Source organism: Anabrus simplex, chromosome 9, assembly GCF_040414725.1.
Source record: "Anabrus simplex isolate iqAnaSimp1 chromosome 9, ASM4041472v1, whole genome shotgun sequence".
Taxonomy (NCBI): Eukaryota; Metazoa; Arthropoda; class Insecta; order Orthoptera; family Tettigoniidae; genus Anabrus; species Anabrus simplex.
In genome coordinates, this window is record NC_090273.1 from 164,497,307 (window position 1) to 164,521,666 (window position 24,360).

General features: G+C 38.6%; 1 protein-coding gene across 1 annotated transcript in view; it reads left to right on the plus strand.

Annotated features, from left to right (window-relative positions):
• senju (UDP-galactose transporter senju) overlaps positions 1 to 24,360 on the plus strand; it is a 406,714-nt gene that overhangs the window by 259,707 nt on the left and 122,647 nt on the right. The window lies entirely within an intron of this gene.

Consider the following 24,360-nt stretch of genomic DNA (forward strand, 5'->3'; position numbering starts at 1 on the left):
GTTATTAACAAATATGTACAATTACACGAAAAACAGTTTCATCTATACACACAGAACAAGTACGTAATAAACAAACTATATTTATACATTTGAGCTCATCAATATCTGCATTGCTGCTAAAGCTGAATGTCTAGTTTTGTTAGCCAACTCACAGCTTCATCACTGGCCTCGTGGATATCCTTTATTGTCCCACTGAATCTTCGGAGTGGGCACTCTGTGACGATATGTTGAACGGTCTGAGGCACGTCAGAGCAGTCGCAATAAGGATCGCTGGTAATCTTCCACTTGTGTTTCCAGAAGTTGCATCTGCCATGTTGAGTTCTGATCCGATTAAGTGATGACCAGATTTTTCTGGGTAAGTTGAAACCAGGAGGTTGCATAACTGGATCCGAAATTAGACCTAATCTGTCAGGGTTTGAAGCTGCCCACCCATAGCGCCAGGCAGTGTTAGTACGAAATTCATCTTGGACTAGCCTCTTTCCTAGTAACCAAGAAGGTTTCCTAGATTTCAGCCTGAGATCTTAACGTAGGCAGTCTTGATGTATTGGTAGAAGAGGATTGTCACAGCATTTAACCCATTCTTTCTTCAGTGCCATTTGTCTTCGGAGATGAGGAGGTGGAATATTTGAAAGAACTGGTAACCACTCCAAAGGTGTGGATTGGATGGTTCCTGATATAGTCCTCATTGTATCGTTTAACTGAGTATATATCTTCTTTGTATGGGCACTGTTGAGCCATACTGGGCAGCAGTATTCGGCTACTGGGTATACTAACGCAAGTGCTGTAGTTCGGAGGGTGGATGCAGATGGGCCCCAGCTTGTTCCTGTGAGTTTGTGCAGGATGTTATTGCGGGTTTTGATCTTGGCAGATGTTTTGCGTACATGTTCGCTGTAAGTCAAAGATCGATCCAAGGTAACGCCTAGATATTTTGGATGAGGATTGAACTTCAGTATATGACCTCTGAATTGAACCTGAGGGACATAATTAGCTTGTCTGTTGCTCAAATGAAAGCAGCTGACCTCTGTTTTTGTTATGTTTGGTTTCAGTCGCCAGGTTTTAAAATAATTATCAATTCTGCAGAGATCTTTAGTGAGTGTGATTTCTTCTCCAGCAAAATCACTAGACTGGGCTGCCAAACAGATGTCGTCAGCGTATATAAACTTCCTAGCATTAGTTGAAGGTAGATCTGCTGTATATACGTTGAAGAGTAATGGGGCCAGTACCGATCCCTGTGGTAACCCGTCACTTAGTTTGTAAGTGTTACTTATGTTGCCATGTAGGTGTACTTCAATCATTCTATTAGCCAACATATTATTCAGCAGGGTGGCAAGCGTCTTACAAGGGATTAACTTCAGGAATTTGAGGATCATTCCTTTTCGCCAGACTGTGTCATATGCTGATGACAGATCTACGAACACTGCTACGGTCTTCTTTCGATCTTGAAATCCCCTCTCAATATGGGTGGTTAGGGCTAACACCTGGTCGGTACAGCTGCGGCTTGGTTTGAAGCCAGCTTGTTCAAGTGGTATGTGCTCTAGGATTTTGGCTGAGATTCTATTGTATATTACTCTCTCCAGTAGTTTGTAGCAGACACTTAAAAGGGCTATGGGTCTGTAATCTTCTGCATTGTCTCCACTTTTCCCTGGTTTAAGGATTGCTACTACTTTTGTTCTTTTGAGTATTGATGGTAGTTGTCCAACATGTAAGATATTGCTGTAGAATTTGGCAAGCCATTCGGTTGTTCGGGGGCCACAATGGATAAGGAATTCTGGGTATATTCCATCCAATCCGGCTGCTTTTCCTGACTTTATTTCTTTTAGCGCAGTTGAGATCTCAGCAGCTGTGAAATCAGAGGAAAACTGAGAGACTGCTTTGGCCTGGGTTATCCTCGATTTTAGCTCTTGTTGAATTCTTTTTGACTCTTATTTGTGCCGACTGGTTTTCTTGTCAGGTTAACTAATCTGTTTGCCACCTCGTTTGGTTTTATCTTAGAGCTCTTGGGACCGAATTTGGGAGTGCTGTTGCCAAGTTTCCTTAGAAGTGACCATGCTTTTCGACTGGAATGTTGAAAACTCATATTTTCCATGAGATTGAACCATTTTTCTTTTCTAGATGAATCTAGAGACTAGATCAGTTCATCTGCAATTTCAGGGTCACTGCTGAGCATAAATTCCTCGTATAGCTCTTTGCATTTTGGGTTCCATCCAGGAATATAATCCTTCCTGTATCCTCTTGGGATATGCTTTTTCGCGATGGCGGATGTTAGTTTGACAAAGCGCTCGTAATTTCCTGTTGTAGGAGGAATCCACTGTACATTATGTTCCAGTTCGCTGGTGAATTTAGACCAGTTGGCTTTGGAAAAATTCCAGCGGGGAAGTGGGACTGATCTGATGGCAGGCATTTCCAGGCCGACTTTGACAAGCACTGGTCTGTGTTGGCTTCGGGAAAAGTTGTTCAGAATTTTCCTAGTACAGTGTAGAGGTCTTCCAAGAGAGTCTTTTGATACAAAACACAGATCAGGGTTATAGTCCTTATTCCATCTGGTAGAGTGGAAGGAGCCCTTTTCTTTGGCATCAAACAATAGAAAAAGATCTTCGGCATCAGCCCATTCAGACACATCTTGTCCCTCTTTGTTGGTATAGTTATAACCCCATTTAGTGTTCTGACTGTTAAAATCTCCAAAGATTACGGCTGGGTGCTGTATATTCAGGATGGTCTCGTTTAGGCTCCAAGGTTGACAAGGTGGTTTGTAGATGTTTACAATTTCTGTATTTGCAATCTTTGTTTTAGAGCAAAACATGTTGTTATCAGTATTTGTGCTTATTATTTCAGCTTCCTCTATATCATTTTTTATATATGTTGCTGTTCCGTACTGTTTATGAAACGTTGCATTGAGCAGATTGTATCCGGGAATCCTACATCTGGCATAAAGCTGGTCCTGGTTTTCACAATGGGTCTCCTGCAAAAGAACAATATCCACCTTGTGATCAGTCAGTATTTTTGTTAGATAGTCACTTTTTGGTCGACTTGCTCCTTCGATATTGAGCTGCAGAATGTTTAAAGTAGGATCATGGTTTTCAGTGGGGCTCTGAAAAGGGCCATTTACGATTTTAATCATTTTTCTCATATTGAGTTGATGAATCCTCTGAATTGCTGGGATATCCACAAAGAAGAGCTTAGGGTCCAGCAGCCAAAGTTGTTGCTCTCTTAGCACCACCCAGGGGTCACGTGTAGGGTAATATGAGGTTAAACCTACGGACGTGTAGCAACGAAAACCCCGCTCTAAAGATGGCTGACTAAGTAAGGGCAGAAGGTTTAAATAAACAATTTAAGCTCTGTGGCCTAGGCAACGCATAAAATGTAGGGTAGAGTTCCCATCTGTATCGTGGTTTCCATGGCTGTGTAAAATGGCCGACATTTAGGGCAGTAAGAGTGATAGAAAAAAAATAAAATAAGGAAAGAACAATAAATTGCCCCTCTGACTAGTGTTTACTATGGATGGATTGTAGGAAAACAAGATGTTTGACACTTAGGGCACATAAATATAGTAAAAATATGAACTTAATATCGCTTGTAACAGAATATATTCACAAGATAACACCACCACATGGACACCAGATATAAACACACCACGGATAGCTCTGAAAACCACAACTGAGGCATTAGTTCTTAATAAATCCATAAACTTCTCAGCACATCTTTATCTGATCGAACAGTGAGCTATCTTTTGCATGATTGAATTTACAATTAGTTTGAAATCCAAAAATAATATACAAGGGCTTCTCAGTAAAACGTGATGTTTTAACAGCCCAGCTATGCTTGTTTGTAGGTGGTAACACAGGCTATTCATGCAGTTGCCAACTTCTAAAACGTATAGGTAATGGTGTATCATTTTCTACAATCTTGAGCAATCGAAGTTTTTCACGATCAGATAAGGTTACTTGTTGAATCCTCCACAGTATACGATGAAGTGTAATTTTCGACTCCACTGGTGTTTCTGCTGCTTTAAGAGAATTGTAATCACTTCGATCACGGATTAGAATAAGCTCTTGTTTGTGTTGATTATAACACGTGTAAAGTCTTCCGCGAAGCCAAAAATATGTTTTAGTGATAACATACCCGTAAAAGTTCCATCCTCATTAATCATCCAGTTGTTAGTAGCTTTTGGACACCATCCTGCCATCCGCAAAAGATTACTTTCTTCATCACAGAAAGAAGGGTAGAGTTTCATTGCACTTGTAATACCAGCATTCTTCGTTCGATCTATTTCAACATTATTTACTCCATATCGCGCTTCAGAAAAGAGAAAAGCGAGAGCATGGTTGTTTAGTTGCAATGTGCTTGGTCCACTTCCATCCGACTTTTCTAGTCGTCCTTCAATATAGAGGTAGCTTTCGTGTGATAAGGTGTATACATCTTGCTGATTAATAATAAAATGAATTTCATCATTGTTATTTAATCCAAACGTAAAATGTTGATAGGAATGAAGCTCACTTCCTACTACACCTTCACGACTTTCTACTGTATTCGTAATGTCTGTCATTTCTTCCATTCTGTTTTAGTATCGTATATCTTGGAGTATCTGCGTATGGGTATCTGTTAACTCGATGAGTCTCTGCACACATGTAGTATGTCTTAGGAATGTACACCGTGTTTTATAGATGTTTTTCATACTGATTTGAGATGAAGTTTGTAAGCTACGTACGCGTGCCGATCTAAATGAATAAGCTGATTATGTTTATTTACAAGTCTAAGAGTAATGTTGCTAATGTGTTTTACAGACACAGGATGATAAAGAACTACTGCTGGTTTCTCACAAATAGTATATCCACGTTCCTCTGTAACTTTAAAGTCATGCAGAACGTGCGAAGGTTGTAGATTACAATTCAAGTCTGTAAATAATATTACAAGTAATGTTCACATGATAATCATCGAAGAGTGTTATAGGTTGATCAGACTCGTAACATACGTTCGGTAGGAGCTCCCTCGATGAAAATCCAAGCAATGGTCCAATCGAATCAGGTTGTGATTTGTAGTCAATCTTAAATGATGATTCATTAACACATTTATGTGTAGTGTTGCTTATAGTGATTGAGAACTTGTAATAATGATTACTAAAACTATCTTCTCCAAACTGATCAATTAACGTACTTTCAATATAGTCATGAATATCGTCTACTGAATAACTACCTGAGGGTAGTGTTAGCACATACTCATCGTAATAGAACTTGTTTACACCATCACGCACATTATAGATTTTATTGTAGCTTTCAAACGATACTAGTCCAAGACTGTGCGGCTGATAGCTAAGTTCGATTGGCGGATTAAATAGACGGTTTTCAGGTCCTTCTCCAGGTACAGCAAACGTCCTTTCACTGTTAGTCATCACGTAGACACTAATGCTCTTTCTCTACTGTCTGGGTTTGATATAAGAACATAAGATATAATCGTCCGCATATGCGTGTATTAAAGTTTTGCACACGGTTTTTATTGTAAACAATGTCTGCACTGCTTCCGAAATAACGCATGAGCTCAAAAGGAGGAGGTAAGTCTCCCTAGCTATCAAAATACCATACTTTAGATTTACGTTTTACATAAGCACCGTAATGAGTTCCAGGGCCACGACTCTTAAGTTAATTACGGCACTTTCACGTTCACGTGGGCGCGCTGGTAGTTGATCGCGCATATACACACCTCGAAAATAATGAATTCCTTTCTTTTAGCAAACGTAAAAACTTCATCATGCGTTGGAGCTCGATGTGGGAGTGCATTCAGTAGACGTTTTTTTGAGAAATGTAGATACCAAGCCCTGTCTTGTATAGTGCTAGCTTCATGTTCACACCTTTGCCTCGTAACGCAATTGCCTCCATCGTCTTGTTATGACGTTCACTCTCTTTCAACTGTTGTTTCGCTTCTTCTACAGCTATGACAGTTCTCGCTACAGCACTAGCACCACCTAGCAATGGCCCTAAAGCTGCTAAGCCAGCAAACAGAGCAGGAAGAAATCCTCCTCGTTTTGGTACAGGAATAATTCGTGCACGTTTACTAAATATTGCTCTGCACTTTGGAGAAATTCTCACTCTTGCTGCGCGTAATGCCTTAGTAATAGCTACACGAGGATTGTATTCACCTCGAATAGCTTTTTGCGCAGCCTTTTTAACATCTTTCCATGCAACAGTTTTTGCTTTCTTCTTCTTCATGTCGTTTAGATATCGTTGTTTCACCATGCTGTACACGACTTTACTGTTACAAGTGATGAAAATAATCTTTCTGTCCGTATTGAAAATTTCGCTAAGTACACTGACTGACAGAGAAAATGCAACACCAAGAAGGAGTGGTCAGAACTTTATGCCAATTGCAGGGTAGACTGACGTCACTGAGGTATGCTCATGATGTGAAATGCGCCGCTGTGCTGCGCACGTAGCGAACGATAAATGGGACACGGCGTTGGCGAATGGCCCACTTCGTACCGTGATTTCTCAGCCGACAGTCATTGTAGAACGTGTTGTCGTGTGCCACAGGACACGTGTATAGCTAAGAATGCCAGGCCGCCGTCAACGGAGGCATTTCCAGCAGACAGACGACTTTACGAGGGGTATGGTGATCGGGCTGAGAAGGGCAGGTTGGTCTCTTCGTCAAATCGCTGCCGATACCCATAGGGATGAGTCCACGGTGCAGCGCCTGTGGCGAAGATGGTTGGCGCAGGGACATGTGGCACGTGCGAGGGGTCCAGGCGTAGCCCGAGTGACGTCAGCACGCGAGGATCGGCGCATCCGCCGCCAAGCGGTGGCAGCCCCGCACGCCACGTCAACCGCCATTCTTCAGCATGTGCAAGACACCCTGGCTGTTCCAATATCGACCAGAACAATTTCCCGTCGATTGGTTGAAGGAGGCCTGCACTCCCGGCGGCCGCTCAGAAGACTACCATTGACTCCACAGTATAGACATGCACGCCTGGCATGGTGCCGGGCTAGAGCGACTTGGATGAGGGAATGGCGGAACGTCGTGTTCTCCGATGAGTCACGCTTCTGTTCTGTCAGTGATAGTCATCGCAGACGAGTGTGGCGTCGGCGTGGAGAAAGGTCAAATCCGGCAGTAACTGTGGAGCGCCCTACCGCTAGAGAACGCGGCATCATGGTTTGGGGCGCTATTGCGTATGATTCCACGTCACCTCTAGTGCGTATTCAAGGCACGTTAAATGCCCACCGCTACGTGCGTCGTGTGCTGCGGCCGGTGGCACTCCCGTACCTTCAGGGGCTGCCCAATGCTCTGTTTCAGCAGGATAATGCCCGCCCACACACTGCTCGCATCTCCCAACAGGCTCTACGAGGAGTACAGATGCTTCCGTGGCCAGCGTACTCTCTGGATCTCTCACCAATCGAACACGTGTGGGATCTCATTGGACGCCGTTTGCAAACTCTGCTCCAGCCTCGTAGGGACGACCAACTGTGGCAAGTGGTTGACAGAGAATGGAGAACCATCCCTCAGGACACCATCCGCACTCTTATTGACTCTGTACCTCGACGTGTTTCTGCGTGCATCGCCGCTCGCGGTGGTCCTACATCCTACTGAGTCGATGCCGTGCGAATTGTGTAACCTGCATATCGGTTTGAAATAAACATCAATTATTCGTCCGTGCCGTCTCTGTTTTTTCCCCAACCTTCATCCCTTTCGAACCACTCCTTCTTGGTGTTGCATTTGCTCTGTCAGTCAGTGTATATAGGAAAAAATTTTAAAATTTTACTTCCACCTATTCAATACAATACAAGATATTGACATCCAACTTAAAAGATTTTTCAGAAGTGAGACATGCTTCGCCTCATATTTTGAGGCATCTTCAGTCACTAATCAAAACCTTATTCTGTCAGATAACATTTCAAACATTCTATAGCTATTGTACAAATGTTCATGAAATAAGTGGTACAGTGGTACAGAGGATGGCTTGAAGCCTTAGTCAATATTAAATTTTAAATACCAGTATATAGTGGAAAGCATATAAAATCATTTCATTAAAAATATACAGTGAATTCAAACGATATTAAAATAGTAGGATCTTAAGTAGTACATTCAAAAATGGAGGTGTCTTACAATTATGAGTGGCAGCTGATGGTTTAAAGCCGTAGTCAGAGTTTGATGCATAAGTAGAATAACACATAAATATGAGGTAAAAGAATATGAAAAGGATTACATTAATAAATATAAAAAATAAGGAAAAACATTCCAAAATTCTGGGCAAATGTTGAAGACGCCTGCAATGTTTGAAGGTCAAACAGTTCAAAGGTTGTTTATAGTTCAAAGGTTGTTTCTAAAATAGTTCAGCAAGATTGTGTAGACATAAAGTTTAGAGTTGGCTTGAATTTATTTCGAGTCATCGGTGTAAGTTTGTAGAGAATGATGATATGCAGTTATTCTCTACGTTGGTAAAATTTGACTTGAGGTTGAATGGCTGTTGTTTTCATAACTGATTGACGATATATTTTCAAAGTGTTGAAATTGGAAATTTTTATCTTATTGACGAATGCTGTGAAGGTTTGATGTGGCTGTTGAAATAAAGTTGTAGATTGGTAGGTTCTGAAATGAAGAAAGGAGAAAGTGTATTAATTTTGATGAGAATGGAAGAAAAAACTTGGGAAGGTTTTTTTAAAAGTGTTGATGAAGAGAGGATGTTGGTGCTTACCTATGGCGTTGTTGGCCTGTTTGACTTCTTGTGTGAATCGTTTTTAGGATACTAGTGGTCGCTAACGTTTTTACTCCTGGTGTTGTACGCATGTCGTCTGTGCGGAGGGGAATGGTTTGGAGGGGGCGGGGCTATAGGTTTGTGATTGGCGCACGGAAGGGAGTTGTGTATGGTGGGGAAAGTGGAGGGGTCTGAAGCATTTTTGAGCGGAAGATTGGCTAGTGGAGGTGAGTTACGTAAATTTGGAGGGGAAGGGGGTGTGATGTGTTTGGTGACGTGGAAGGAGTGTTTATTGATACTGTATTGAAAATATTGAGGAAATTGTTGTCTTGAAAGTTTACTTGATCAAACAATGCCACTAATTGTCATATAAAGGGCTTCTATTTTCTATTGGATCATTTAAATTTTTATTAGGATTGAATTTTTGATCCAAAAATATATATAAATTCTCGAATTCAGTCATGAGTCTTCCTTTTTTTAAATCTTTTTAAAATTTGGTGGTCCTGTTCAATTGTGGTAAAATTGTGCCCAGTTTCTTTCATGCGATTGCTCATTGCTGAGTGTTTATTATGTTTCTGCGCATTGAAATGTTCGGAGTACCTAGTTATGAAGCTTCTTCATGTTTCTCCGACGTATGAACTGAGGCATTCATTACATTTTAATCTATAGATACCGGAGCCTGAATATTTATTATTTTCGGAATTTATTGTATTGTGGTTGAAGAACATTTTTTGGTTTGAATTTTCAGTTTTGAAAGCTATTTTGATCTGTTGATTTTATAAGGTATTGGTTATTTGATATATGATTGAAATTTTCTATACGGACAGAAATATGATTTTCATTAGTTGTAATAATATAGCCAACCAGGCTAACAAAAACAAGTATCAAAACCTTAAAACTAAAATTAGCAAGATATCAAAGCATATTCCGTTCCTAAAAGAATGTGCAAGATTCAATTTAGTGCCGAAGTTTTTAAAATCAACTCAAAGGAAAAACATTCCGAAACGTAAATCTGTAGACATTCAAAATAAAATCAACAATATTTGGCTCAAAAATGAAATAAAACTACTGTATAAAAAGAAATCTTTTTGAATACACAACTTTATCGCGAACATTTGATTATCGCGCAATCGTTATCACCTCTAGAATGGAATTCTTATCGACAACATCTATCTATATAAGAGTTTTGTCTGTACATTGCTCAGAATTTAAAAGAATGGTATTTCTGTATCGATCATGTCCACAGTAACAAGGAAATGCAATTTTTACTTTTCCGTAATTTCTGTCTGTCTGTATGTATGTACACGCATCACGAGAAGACGGCTGAAGAGAATTTAACGAAAATCGGTATGTGAAGTCGGGGGATAAGCCTCTACAATCTAGGCCATAAATAATTTTATTCACGTTGAGTGAAATGGTAGTTTAGGAGAAGGCCTAAGATTTTATTCTCAAATATTTATATTATTAGTGGTCCTATCGATAAATACTGCATAACGAAAGTTATATAGAATTAAATTTCTGATCAATTATATCATACATCGTTACCGTACCGGCTTTGATAACACAGATATTCATGAATATGTATTTTTGTTGCTAAGTCCATATCAACGCCGAGCCACGAGAAAATGGGTTAACAGAATATAATGAAAGTCGTTATATAGAGTCGGAGAATAAGAAAATACATTCCAAGTTTAAACAGTTTTATTCACCCTGGATGAAATTGTAATTTAGGGGAAGGCGGCTAAAATTTGATTTTTAAATACCTATGTTATTGGCCCTATCGAAAAGTACTACATAACAAAAGTGATAGAGAATACAATTTCCTACCATTTATGTTTTATTCAGTTCTACCGTAGCGACGATGATAAGAATGGTATTTCAGAGTTGGAAGAAAACTAAACGTGCAGGCCTACAATATTGAAAACGCATAACATTGTTATCAACAATAACATTACATTGACCATTGTGTTCTTTGCCTCTTATGCTGCAGCTCAATTCAGATGGGATTACTGCTGCGTACCGAGTATAACAGCCTGACTGAATATTGCCGGGAAATAGCTGGGGAGTTGCAAAACTTTCTTCTTTAGCATGCCATTCCTATGGTTCATACATTTTCTGATACTGCCGGTACGTAACAAACTGATTCATCATAGTGTAGAGAACTGAAATTTTCCGACTCATCTGGTATTCCTAGGAAACAGATTAGTAAAAGGGTATAGAATTTGCCCTGGGAGTCTCCACTATTCGACACCCCGACCCGGCCGAAATACGACGATGTGTGATCACTGATCACGGCTGTCTAGGCTGGTCATTCCAGCTCTGGATCTTTGGATTGTTAGATCGGCTGCGTAGTACTGTTCGTTAAAAGTGAGAAAATGTGTGGTTTTTCAATTGATTCAGTATTTCATATGAAAGCATTGCTTTTAATCGCTATTCGATCCCTACTCTGACGCGCTGGTTTGAATGAGCAGTGTGCATACTTAAGGCAGCGGCTCACTTAGTAGTAGTAATAGTAGTATGACCTGGTCTAGAATAACAATTTAGGCCTATTCCAAATTGTAGCACCACAATTCACTAAATAACTCAAAATTCAACCCTGAAAAGAGCCGTTTCTTAAGGAAAACTTCTTCCTCTTCACTTTAATTAAATTCTATATTCATTTTATTCCAAATTAGCAGTGAAGAGGGGATTTCTCCTCTGGCTTGGAGGAAAAATTTACCTCCAAGTCTGATATATTTTTCCGCCGCCTGTGTAGTGAACTGAGATTTCCCGACTCATCGGGTACTCCTAGGAAACGGATTAGTAAAATGGCATAGTTTTTGCCCTGGGAGTCTCCACTATTCGACACCCCCACCCGGCCGAAATAAGACGAAGTGTGTTCACTGATCACGGCTGTCTGGAGTGGTCATTCCAGCTCTGGGACTTTGCACTGTTAGATCGGCAGCGTAGTGCGGTTCATTAAAAGTGAGAACATGTGTGGTTTTTCAATTGATCACGTATTTCACATGAAAGTTGTGCTTTTAATCGAGCCATTCCTACTGACGTCATTGTAATGACCTATGTTCATTTTAATTGGCAAGCTACTAAGACGGTCTTTCCGAGGATGTAAAAAGGCAGGTGGAGAGTGGATGTCTGCCGTTATAATGAAAACTCCCCAACCTGATTATGTCTGATTGTAGGCAAGAGTGCCTACCATTACAATGAAAATTCCATAACCCAGTTTTCATATGAGAATAGATGTTTGGTGACTGACCCGTTGCGTTTCTAGGGTAACGTTCAGTGCTATGTAATTTAATACAATCTTGCTCACAACATGTACACTACCTAACGTAGAATTCTGTAATTCAATGTAGAATTCCGTAGCGAAGCACGGGTACATCAGCTAGTATTTCATATAAAATACAGATTACATTCCGGAAAAAGCAAGAAACTCTAAATCCCAAATTAGCGTATTTAATAAAAGAAAAAGCAAAATCGCTAAATCGGAACAGTGGTATAAAAATATCCCCGTCCCCTTGGAACAATGTTCCTGCTACAATCAATCTATCTGACATCAGTTTTTTCAGACAAAGAAACAATTATTTGACCAAGGCCTAAAACATAATTGGCCCAACCCACATAATGCAGAAGATATAATCATCACAATAGCCGAGGTTGAAGCTAACATAAATAAACAAATTCCAACGGACAAACAAAATGATGTAAAATATGAAATTAGAAAGAAATTGCCTGCTCTTGTAAAAGAAATTTCTAACAAAAATAACTCTACCTCACAAAAACAGATCCTAGAACTAAGAAAAAAAGTTGACACTAATAACATCATACTAACTAAAGCCGACAATGGCAATACTATAGTCTTAATGAAAAAACAAGATTACATCTGTAAAACAGAGGAGTTCTTCTCTAATGAAACTTACACAATAATCCCAAAGGATCCCACTACAAAAACTCAACGTAACCTAAAAACACACTTAAAAGATTCTCCATTTTTATTTAATGAACATGAATACCGAAGTCTCATTAATATGAACCCCAAATTACCCACCGTCAGATCATTACCCAAGGTACATAAAAAGGACGTTCCCATTCGACCGATCATAAACAGCCAAAATAGCCCGACATATAAAACTTCACAATTCCTCCAAAAATTTCTCAAAAACATTTTAAATTTCATAACAAACACCCTAAAAATTCAATAGAATTATGTGAAATCCTTAAAAAATTCAACTTAAAACCTAATCACATAATGTGCTCTTTCGACGTCACTAACATGTATTCAAACATTACCGCTAAAAAAACTATAGAAATAATAAAAAACAATCTTTCCAAACATAGCAGTTTAAGCAAAATAGAAATGGAAGAATTTTTAAAAGTACTAAACTTTGTCTTACAAAACAACTATTTCTCTTTCAACGATAAAATATACAAACAAGAAGGTCTGGGCATGGGAGACCCTTTGTCAGGAATCCTTGCTGAAATTTATATCGATAACCTCGAAAACAGCAAAATAATAAATAACATCAGTGGATTAAATCTATGGCTACGCTATGTCGATGACACGCTAGTAATAATTGACAAAAATCTCAACAACAGTGAGAACATATTAACTTATTTAAATGATCTAGATAACAACATCAAATTCACTAAAGAGGATGAGAACCACAACTCCATTAATTTTCTTGACATAACAATAACAAGAGTTTTCAATAAGTTTGATTTCCGAATTTACAGAAAGCCCACATTCACATCTATAACTATTAAACAAAATTCCCTACATCCACAATCACACAAACAGTCCTTTTACAGTAAGGTATACAGAGCTCTAAAAATTCCCCTTTCAACCATCAATTTAAAAAAAAAGAAATAAATACAATAAAAGAAATAGCGTCTTTCAATGGATATAACCCCTCCATTATAGACAAACTAAATAATAAGGTTAAATTGAAACTATCCACAAACCTCTCCCCAATAAAAAATGAAAAATCAAAGTACGCAACCTTTACATACACCAACCCAATCATATATCAAATAACCAATACCTTAAAAAAATCAACAGATCAAAATAGGTTTCAAAACTCAAAATTCAAACCAAAAAATATTCTTCAACCACAATACAATAAATTCCGATAATAATAAATAGTCATGCTCCGGTATCTGTTGATTAAAATGTAATGAATGCCCCAGTTCATACGTCGGAGAAACATGAAGAAGCTTCATAACTAGGTACTCCGAACATTTCAATGCTCAGAAACATAATAAACACTCAGCAATGAGCAATCACATGAAAGAAACTGGGCACAATTTTACCACAATTGAACAGGACCTTCAAATTTTAAAAAGATTAAAAAAAGGTAGACTCATGACTGAATTCGAGAATTTATATATATTTTTGGGTCAAAAATTCAATCCTAATAAAAATTTAAATGATCCAATAGACAATAGAAGCCCTTTATATGACAATTAGTGGCATTGTTTGATCAGGTAAACTTTCAAGACAACAATTTCTTCAATATTTTCTATACAGTATCAATAAACACTCCTTCCACGTCACCAAACACATCACACCCCCTTCCCCTCCAAATTTACGTAACTCACCTCCACTAGCCAATCTTCAGCTCAAAAATGCTTCAGACCCCTCCACTTCCCCCACCATACACAACTCCCTTCCGTGCGCCAATCACAAACCTATAGCCCCGCCCCCTCCAAACCATTCCCCTCCGCACAGACGACATGCGTACAACACCAGGAGTAAAAACGTTAGCGACCACTAGTATCCTAAAAACGATTCACACAAGAAGTCAAACAGGCCAACAACGCCATAGGTAAGCACCAACATCCTCTCTTCATCAACACTTTTAAAAAAACCTTCCCAAGTTTTTTCTTCCATTCTCATCAAAATTAATACACTTTCTCCTTTCTTCATTTCACAGCATTCGTCAATAAGATAAAAATTTCCAATTTCAACACTTTGAAAATATATCGTCAATCAGTTATGAAAACAACAGCCATTCAACCTCAAGTCAAATTTTACCAACGTAGAGAATAACTGCATATCATCATTCTCTACAAACTTACACCGATGACTCGAAATAAATTCAAGCCAACTCTAAACTTTATGTCTACACAATCTTGCTGAACTATTTTAGAAACTACCTTTGAACTGTTTGACCTTCAAACATTGCAGGCGTCTTCAACATTTGCCCAGCATTTTGGAATGTTTTTCCTTATCTTTTATATTTATTAATGTAATCCTTTTTCATATTCTTTTACCTCATATTTATGTGTTATTCTACGTATGCATCAAACTCTGACTACGGCTTTAAACCATCAGCAGCCACTCATAATTGTAAGACACCTCCATTTTTGAATGTACCACTTAAGATCCTACTATTTTAATATCATTTGAATGCATTGTATATTTTTAATGAAATGATTTTATATGCTTTCCACTATATAGCGGTATTTAAAATTTAATATTGACCAAGGCTTCAAGCCATCTTCTGTACCACTGTACCATCCTATGACGTCTTTTTCATCAAGTGAACAACACATGTTTTATCATTACAATTGTGTTTTAGTTATTTCATGAGCATTTGTACAATAGCTGTAGAATTGAAATGTTATCTGACAGAATAAGGTTTTGATTAGTGACTGAAGATGCCTCAAAATATGAGGCGAAACATGTCTCACGTCTGAAAAATGTTTTAAGTTGGATATCAATATCTTGTATTTTATTGAATAGGTGGAAGTAAAATTTTAAAAAATTTTCCTATATACTTAACGACTTTACTAGTCAAGAGCAAATCATAAACTAACAGTCACCTCTTGTTTCGTTTAATATATATATTACTATTACGTACTTTATGATTCAGTTATCATGAAGATTATAAAGCACCAAGACACACTACCTGTTACCGACATTGTACCACATCTCTTACCTAGTTCTAGTACAACTACAAGAAAACGTCATGGAACGTTGTTTCCTTTTACTGTTCGATGTATTATATCAGGCCCATCTGGATGCGGGAAAACAAATCTCTTACTTACACTTATTACTTCTGTAAATGGTATACGCTTCAAGAATGTTTACGTTTTTGCAAAGTCACTCTATCAACCGCTATATACTATTCTACAAACTGTAATGCACGATCTAGTTAAAGATGGAATAAGATATTTTAAATTTAATTCGCATGAGCAAGTACCATCACCAGACGATGTGTTTCCTAATTCTCTTATGATCTTTGATGATGTCGCAACAAAACAGCAAAACGTTATTCGTGCATTCTTTAGAATGGGACGGCATAAATATGTTGATTGCATCTATTTGTGTCAAACCTATTCTCGTGTGCCTAAGCAGTTGATACGCGACAACGCAAATGTTATTGTGCTTTTTCGGCAAGATGAGCGCAACATGCGACATGTGTATAACGATCACGTTAACACTGATATGACATTCGATGACTTTAAACGTATGTGTGCTAAATGTTGGACATTACACTATTACAGCTCTTTAGTTATTGATAAAGAAAGTGATGTTCAGCATGGACGATATCGCATGGGTTTCGATCATTTTATATGCATTAACACAGAATTACAGTAACTACTTGATTAAAAACCATCATCATGTTAACATCTAGCAAGGAGATTAAAAAACATATCCATGCTCGAAACAATATTCGATGGAAATTTAAAGAGCTTAAACGTATTCAAGCAGACACGGATTTATTTAAAAAAAAAACACAACTAAGTACACCACTCAAAGAAATGTTTAATTCTATTTCATTACCGCAGTCTACTTCAAGTTTTGTTTCTATGCAGACATCATATCATAAAGAGAAGCATGAAGAAGAAGAAGAGAAGCATGAACAAGATAAGGAAGAGAAGAAGCAGTTTGTAGATCAAGAAGAGGAAGATAAGGAAGAAGAACTTAATGATACATCACCATCTAAGCGTGTAGAGTTTTTAACTACAGATGTTATTGCTGAAACACCTACAACATGGGCGCAAAATCAACCATCTTTGTCTGTGGTTATGATAACACCAGAATATCACAATCACTTTAGAACTTGAACACCATCCTGTTGGAAGATGAAGTCTGGGCTGTCCTCCATTTGCGGCATGAGCCAATTTTCCAGCATGTCCAGATACACGTGTCCTGTAATGGATTTTTCGCAGAAGAAAAAGGGGCTGTACACTTTAAACCGTGAGACTGCACAAAACACATTAACTTTTGGTGAATTATGAATGTGCTGCATTATAACGTGAGGATTCTCTACCCCCCAGATTCTAACATTGTGTCTGTTCACTGCACCATTAAAAATGTTGCTTTATCACCGAAGACAAGTTTCGTACCAGACTCATCTTCTTTCATACGCTGTTAGAACCGCGCCGAAAATTCAAGGCAATTGACTTCGTCATTGGGAATCTGGGCTTGTAGCCATTGGAAGCGGTAAGTCGTTTCCGTAAGATTTTCCAAACGGTCAGCTGTGGTATGTTCAACTGCCTGCTTGCTCTCTCCGTCGACTTCCGTGGGCTACGCGTGAAACTTGCCCGCACTGTTTCTTCAGTTACTGCAGGCCGACCCATTGATTTCGCCTTACAGAGGCATACTGCACATACCATCGCCGAATGGAGTTAGCAGTTGGTGGATCTGTGTAGCACTTCGTTCTGAAGTTTCGTACACACTGCACACCGCTGCTGCACTCTCATGGCAGAAATCGGAAGTGCGACTTCAGCAGACCTAAACTTTTTTGAGTTTTTCTACATGACTGTTGAGTTTCGTGCCCATATGTCAATTAGTGGAGCTACAGTGAATTTATGAAATCGCTTCAGTCATTTGTAATAACCCTGTATAGATCTATTCTCAAGGCATTCCCAATTTTTTTGTGTCCGTACTGCCCCCTTTATTGCCCAGCTAAGCCCAGTCAGTGAGCGAGAGATCCCAAGATGGACCATTCGTTCATGGCTTCTGTTTTCTAGAGGCATTTAAGGGAATAAGGGGTGACGACCAAGCAAAAAAAATGTTTTTAAAAACAACATTCTGACATTTATTGACACAAGCATCAATGAACAACAAAATATCCTTGATGAGATAAAATACAATGCTCTTTCATGATGTCTGACCTTCCTGTATCATTTTACTATCGATCAAAATAATCTTCGTCCTCCAGCTCGATGGTTAAATTCTGGAATCAAAATTAACAAAAAGGGATTAAGCCTTTACTGCCTCTTAAAAGAAATATATATTAAATGAAAATGTATCATGAGCCTTCTATAATTATCCACAGCGAAATTAGCAGGCAGCTATCTCGCTTATTATTTCCATCACAAAATTAAACTGAATTTTCCATTAATTTATTACAATTTCAACACGTGGTCACTGTTAGGCACTGATAAATTTCGTTAACTAAGGTGTGTAACGTTCGTTAATGACATCAGTAGAAATTCTGATGGAAATCTGAGTTGACTCCACAAGATCATGATTAATTAATTACTATTAATTTCCAGTATTATCTACTTTTATCATCACACGATCGTGTTTACAACTTGGTGTATTTCACTAAATAATTCTCACTGTAATCATGATACACATTTTTAATTAATTAATCAATTAATTAATATCATTATTACTCGTTATCTCCTAAGTTCAAATTAATTATGCCGTTTGTGGACATTTAAATTTACTTGCATAGTATTTAAAGTTTCAAATCAGTTTGAAAATATTTGGAAATTTTAATATAAATGCCCTGAAAAATTTCTCATAACGTGTGAATTAGTTAAGGATTAATTTATAAATCGCTTGCCTTTGCTAGAAATGAACTAGACGATCTTTTGTATAAATCTGGGATAACTGAAAATTAAATCCTAGCCTGGTCTTACTCGATGTTATTCTCAGCAAATTGTTCCCTAAAGTACATATAACAAATCGTCATGGTGGTAAATCGACGTAGGAAATAATCCGTGCCATCGCGATGAACGCATAACCAGATTAAAAATACACAGAATAAGTAAAAACATGAAAATATTCCTAATTACATCACACACACATCACATTCACACAAGGTAACGTATTTTATATACACAATATTTACAACGAATCCTGCCGTCATGGATGTATTAATTATTTTTAGCATGGTCGCATCAATAAGATCCGGAAGGTGAACTCATGTCTGGTAATTTTCCCAATTCAATTAGTGGCTGGTGATCGAACTAGTCTTATCACTTGAAATGAAATACTCTTTAAATAGCAACGGAGATCCATCTAAATTTCAGAGATTAATTTGAAGATTCTAATAGAGTTCGATAATCATCACCATCACATGGGTTACAAGTTACAAGTCTAGCATTCGTGAGCCTTAATCACACTATTATTACTCCCTATTCATGAAATGTATTCAACACGTGCTCTATTTTATTATAATTCACACTGTGCTCCCAAAGACACAAGCAACAAATTATTCAATTAATATCACGCAGGATTGCCAATATTCCAGGCGCAATCATGAACTGAGCACATCAAGTATCAAATGAGGAATTCTAAGACAATTTATAACCCACGACCGTTTAATTACATTCTTAACCCGGTCTTCTACTTCAATTTATTATTATTTTTAGTGATTATTAGGTCTACCAGTCCTGAAATGTCGTGAAATTAGATGACTCTATCCTAAAGAATTACAAGTGAACTTAGATGACACTCAGTTCGACACTATCTCACAAAAATTACGTACAACTCCATATCACGATATTTCCAGTATCACATGTAAGCAAATGAAGTTGATCGCGTGGTCAGTGATTTTTAATATGTCTAAATCCTGGATATGAAAATTCATTCAAAGACAGACTACAACAGCTAGTCTAATAGATTTCAAATTTCAGTCACACACATGTAACTCATCTACCATGACACCTTGAGAAATGAAAATGAAAGTAACTCGGTCTACAGCAGAAACTAATAGAACTACGATCTAGGGAAGAAAGATCATCTAGTTTTACATAGATGAGAAAGATATCAGACAGTTAAAATGGTACTCAAGTTTAGCTGAAGTTTGATTCCAGGTTGAGGTCCGTCATTCCGGCATTTTCCCGTCAGTCACCTCCTCCAGCCAGAAATGCCTTACATGCTTAGCAGGTTATGGAGACACAGCAGTTGACTTCCCACGATGAAATTACGCTGAACTTTGTAGAGGAAGAATCTATCTTGAAGTTCACGTCGATTCGTTGGGATGAGTTTCGCCACGTGCCAGTAATGTAAGCTGTAACTAATGCAACAGATATTAGAATTTGCACACACACGTCGGAATATTTAATGTTCTCGTGGAGAAATGAACTTAACTTGGATCACCAATTTTGAAGTACACTCCATAAGACTTTATTATAAATAACTGCACTAAATTAGCAGAGTGGATGTCTGTCTGCACGGCTGAATTTATTTTCCACATGGTCCCGATGAGTATCGTCAGCGCAAAGTCGCAGAGCAGAGTAACGCAAAGTAGATCAGAGTAGAAGAGTAGAGTTTGATTTAATGTGAACATGATGTTTTATAGTTTTCGCTTTCTTAGAGACGATCATTGGTTCACGGGGTCTCTTGTAATTGGTCGTGACTGTTTCTGGAAACTTGTGTGCTCGCTGCGAGGTCGGCATGCGCGTTCCTCGCTTGGGGACACTAGCCTGTCACGTGATTTACTCTGCTCTCGATCGAAGACGGTCAGTACTTTGTCCCTCTGAATTGACAGAAAAAAACAGTTTGGTGCGCTCCGCAGCTTTCCAAATGCTAAACACAACTCCTGGCGAACAATAAAACTTTCAATGTCGACCTGTCGTAAATAATCCAATGATGACCAAATTTGAAGGGGACAGTACACTGCCGTAAGCCTTCTCATTATTTAGGAAAATGAAGATGGCATCTTTTCCTTTTTCCCAGTGCTTCTCCATGATCATCCTTACATAAAATATCAGATCTGCTGTTGCCCTATTCCTCGTAAAACCATGCTGCTCCTTTTCAAGCTGTGGTTCAGTGATGGTTCTTAACCCTTTGGATGCCGACCCATAGTAGGTCATCATTTGCATGTTTCAATGGATTTTGCATCACTGTATACAAAATTAATGAACGTCTCAGTTTAAAACATATGGAGGTAAAATTTGGTACGTGAGCTTGATATACTCCAAGGAATATAAACATGTGACTTGCATTTGGTGGAATACTGCGCGCGGAAATATTATTTTTAATTTAAAAAGGGAAAAGTATAATTTGAAATTAATTAGCACATTTTATCCTAAATCCAAAGTGACTAAGTGAAGATATTTAATCTTAACTCTTATATGGGATCATTTTGTACCAATTTATATTGTTAATGTAGCTCTACTTTCCAATTTATAAACTAATTTCCAAAAACATTGAACATGTGGAGAGAATGACACCAACAGTGTAACCTGTCATCTATTTTGGGAGAGTAATAGTAATCATTTGAGAGAACTGTGTCTGGTAGCAGAACAGTTCAGAAGATCAGAACAACATACAGAATCAGCTAATAGTGTCAGGAATGAAAGTGGAGCATCAGGTTGAGGTAGGCCTACACGTTTTGGGCCTGGGATTTCATAAAAATGGTGGGCATGGACAACATTACTTTCAGGGAATATGCATTCAGTCCAAGAATCATCTAATTCACTGTCACTATCACTCTTTGACATTGCAGGAGCTGTTGTACGTCCATTAGCCAATGGCACGGCTCCATCATTTTCTGGTGCGCTATCTGAAGACCGAGAAACATCATAATCATCACTTTCACTAAAATTAGAGTCGCTTACATTTTCAAAGCACCGGGCGAGTTGGCCGTGCGTGTAGAGGCGCGCGGCTGTGAGCTTGCATCCGGGAGATAGTAGGTTCGAATCCCACTATCGGCAGCCCTGAAGATGGTTTTCCGTGGTTTCCCATTTTCACACCAGGCAAATGCTGGGGCTGTACCTTAAATAAGGCCACGGCCGCTTCCTTCCAACTCCTAGGCCTTTCCTATCCCATCGTCGCCATAAGACCTATCTGTGTCGGTGCGACGTAAAGCCCCTAGCAAAAAAAAAAAAAAACATTTTCAAAGCAACCCAAAAGTTCCTCAATTTCTTCTCCCAAAATTGGCCTATGTGATGACATGCCTTGTTGTGATAAATGTACTGTTTACAACATTACAACGACTTAAATAAATTGCTAACTACAGTAGAAATAATAATAAACTTAATATATTACGAAAAGTAACTCAAATGCGTCAATTAGAACGTAAAATTATTGAAAACAAATCACAACACGTGGTCATAAACAAACAAGGAGGCTGCTGTATTGGATCATAGACATCAAGCGCTCACAGATCGTAGACTCATAATGGATGAGTAAACTAGCAAAAATGAAGCAATGTCAAATGTTCCAGCCTCTTCTCTCAGATATCAACAATCACATAGTCGGTAAGAGATTGCTCTCCATTCCATCCTATAGCTCGGCTGCTTTTTGAACAAGGTGTTTTTGTTTCGTATGCAGAAATCAAGGAGACATTCACCCTCATGAGGACCGATACCTTGTCTTTACAGTTCCTACCTGAGCATTTAAGTCTCCCATAATAATGAGTGTTATTTTTCGAAATATCTCTTTCTGTCTTCTTTCTCCAGGGCCTTTATTGCTTCATAGGTCCTTTTCTTGTTTCTCACCACTTGTTCTTGCTGTCCGCTTTTAGTTTCTTTGCAAATTCAGTTCAGGCTTTCTCTTTCTCATTAGAAATGATTCTCTTCACTTTTAGCTTCACGTCTTGGTACAGCTGACTGACATTGACTTACACCTTTCTGACATTGTCTATATCTTAGTTTCCTCTTTTCATTTCTCTCCTTTATTGGTGTTCAGAGAGTTTCATTCCACCTTGGAGTTTCTTACTCTGCTACTCGTTTTGCCAACAATATTGACTGCAATGCCCGCCAGGGTTTTCTTAAATCCCCACTTCACATCTGGGCAGTTTGTCTCTAATTTTCATCTGGTATTGAGACCTCTTATCTGGTTTATCAAATTTCCAAACTTTTATCTTGGGTTTATGCCTGGTATTTATCTTTTTACCATGATGGTTCCTAAGGTGGTCACTACCTAAACTTTATCCTGGCAGCACTTTCACATCTCTAACAAATGTTCCAGCCTCTTCTCTCCGATATCAACAATGACATAGTAAGAGATTTCTGCTCTCCATTCCATCTTATAGCTCGGCTGCTTTTTGAACAAGGTGTATTTGTTTCGTATGCAAAAAATCAAGGAGACATTCACCCTCATGAGGACCGATACCTTGTCTTTACAGTTCCCACCTCAGCATTTAAGTCTCCGATAACAATGAGTGTTATCTTGTTCCAACGTGGTCCTCTAATTCTTGAAGAACGTCACCTTTCTCTTCTTGACTACAACCAGTCTATGGAGCATAAACGTGAAAAGTGGTCAGGATGTTTTTGTTGATTAGCTTAATAATTTGTTCATTAACATATTCTATAACAGCCACAGCATCAATGTTCTTGCTGATTATGATTGCCTCACAGTTCCTTCTTTCCTTCTTATTACCATGCCATTAGAGTTTGTATCCTTTCCACTTTGTTTCACTCTCCAAGGACCTTAGTCTTCCTTCTTTCCATGAGCTCTACAAGCTCCTCACATTTAGCAGTCAGTGTTACAGTATTTAATGTTGCTGTTTTCAATTCTTTTTTCCGTCCCGGAATTTTCTTCTTTGGATAATTCCGTTTAACTTTGGACTTACCACTGTCATCCTTACCAGAATTATACGCATAAGGAGTTTTGTGTCTTGGTTTTTATTTACATCCGAGGATCATTTTAATGTTGAGAGCTATTTGACAATTTTCTTCCCTTGCTGGCCTAACACAAGGTGAGGTTTTCCTGTAAGGGTTAACTGCTTTACCCTTTGATAGTCCTCTGTCCAATCTGCAAGGCAGCAGCATTGTGATAAATTTGTGGGTCATTTCCTACACACAGATTTCATCAAACCTGCTAAGGGAGAACTCTTCGGCCCATAGCCATTGGTTCTCCCTTAGTTTGCCTTGTTTGGTACTTGCTGGCAGACCGTCGGCCAAACAGCCACATACAGTCACATACAGTCACATACAGTAGCAGGATGATCAACTAAAGAATGAAGCCCATCGTTTCACTCACCTGTCTGCCTGCATCCAAATTTCTTGGCAATACAGACCCTTGGATTTGGAGCCAAGAAACTCTGCACATGCCTTTCTGACCTCTTCAAGATTATCAATTCGGCTTCCTTGAATAGAGATGTGCTACATCTGGACTGTATAATGGACAAGTAGTTTCATTCCTGGGTTTGTGTTGGGTTAATCTTGCTCGATGTGCTGGGGCACATTTTATCAAACACAAACTGCCCAAAAGAACCTCGAGAATCTGCTGATCGAGGTTGTTTTCATCATTGTTCTCAGGATTTAGCACAAAAAGCCATCTTTCACAATACACTAGAGTGTAGTTCATGAGATTGTTGGAGATGGGTAACAGTTCACAGTTACTGGCAAAAGGCTGGTGGACAGAAACTAAGTTTGAAGGCTAGTTTCTCAGTCACTAAATTGCCTGTCCCAACTCTCTGGTAGCAGACTTCCCTATCAAAGCTATCCTCCGAAAGATTCCAGGATGCATGCAAATAGGGACTTTGTTT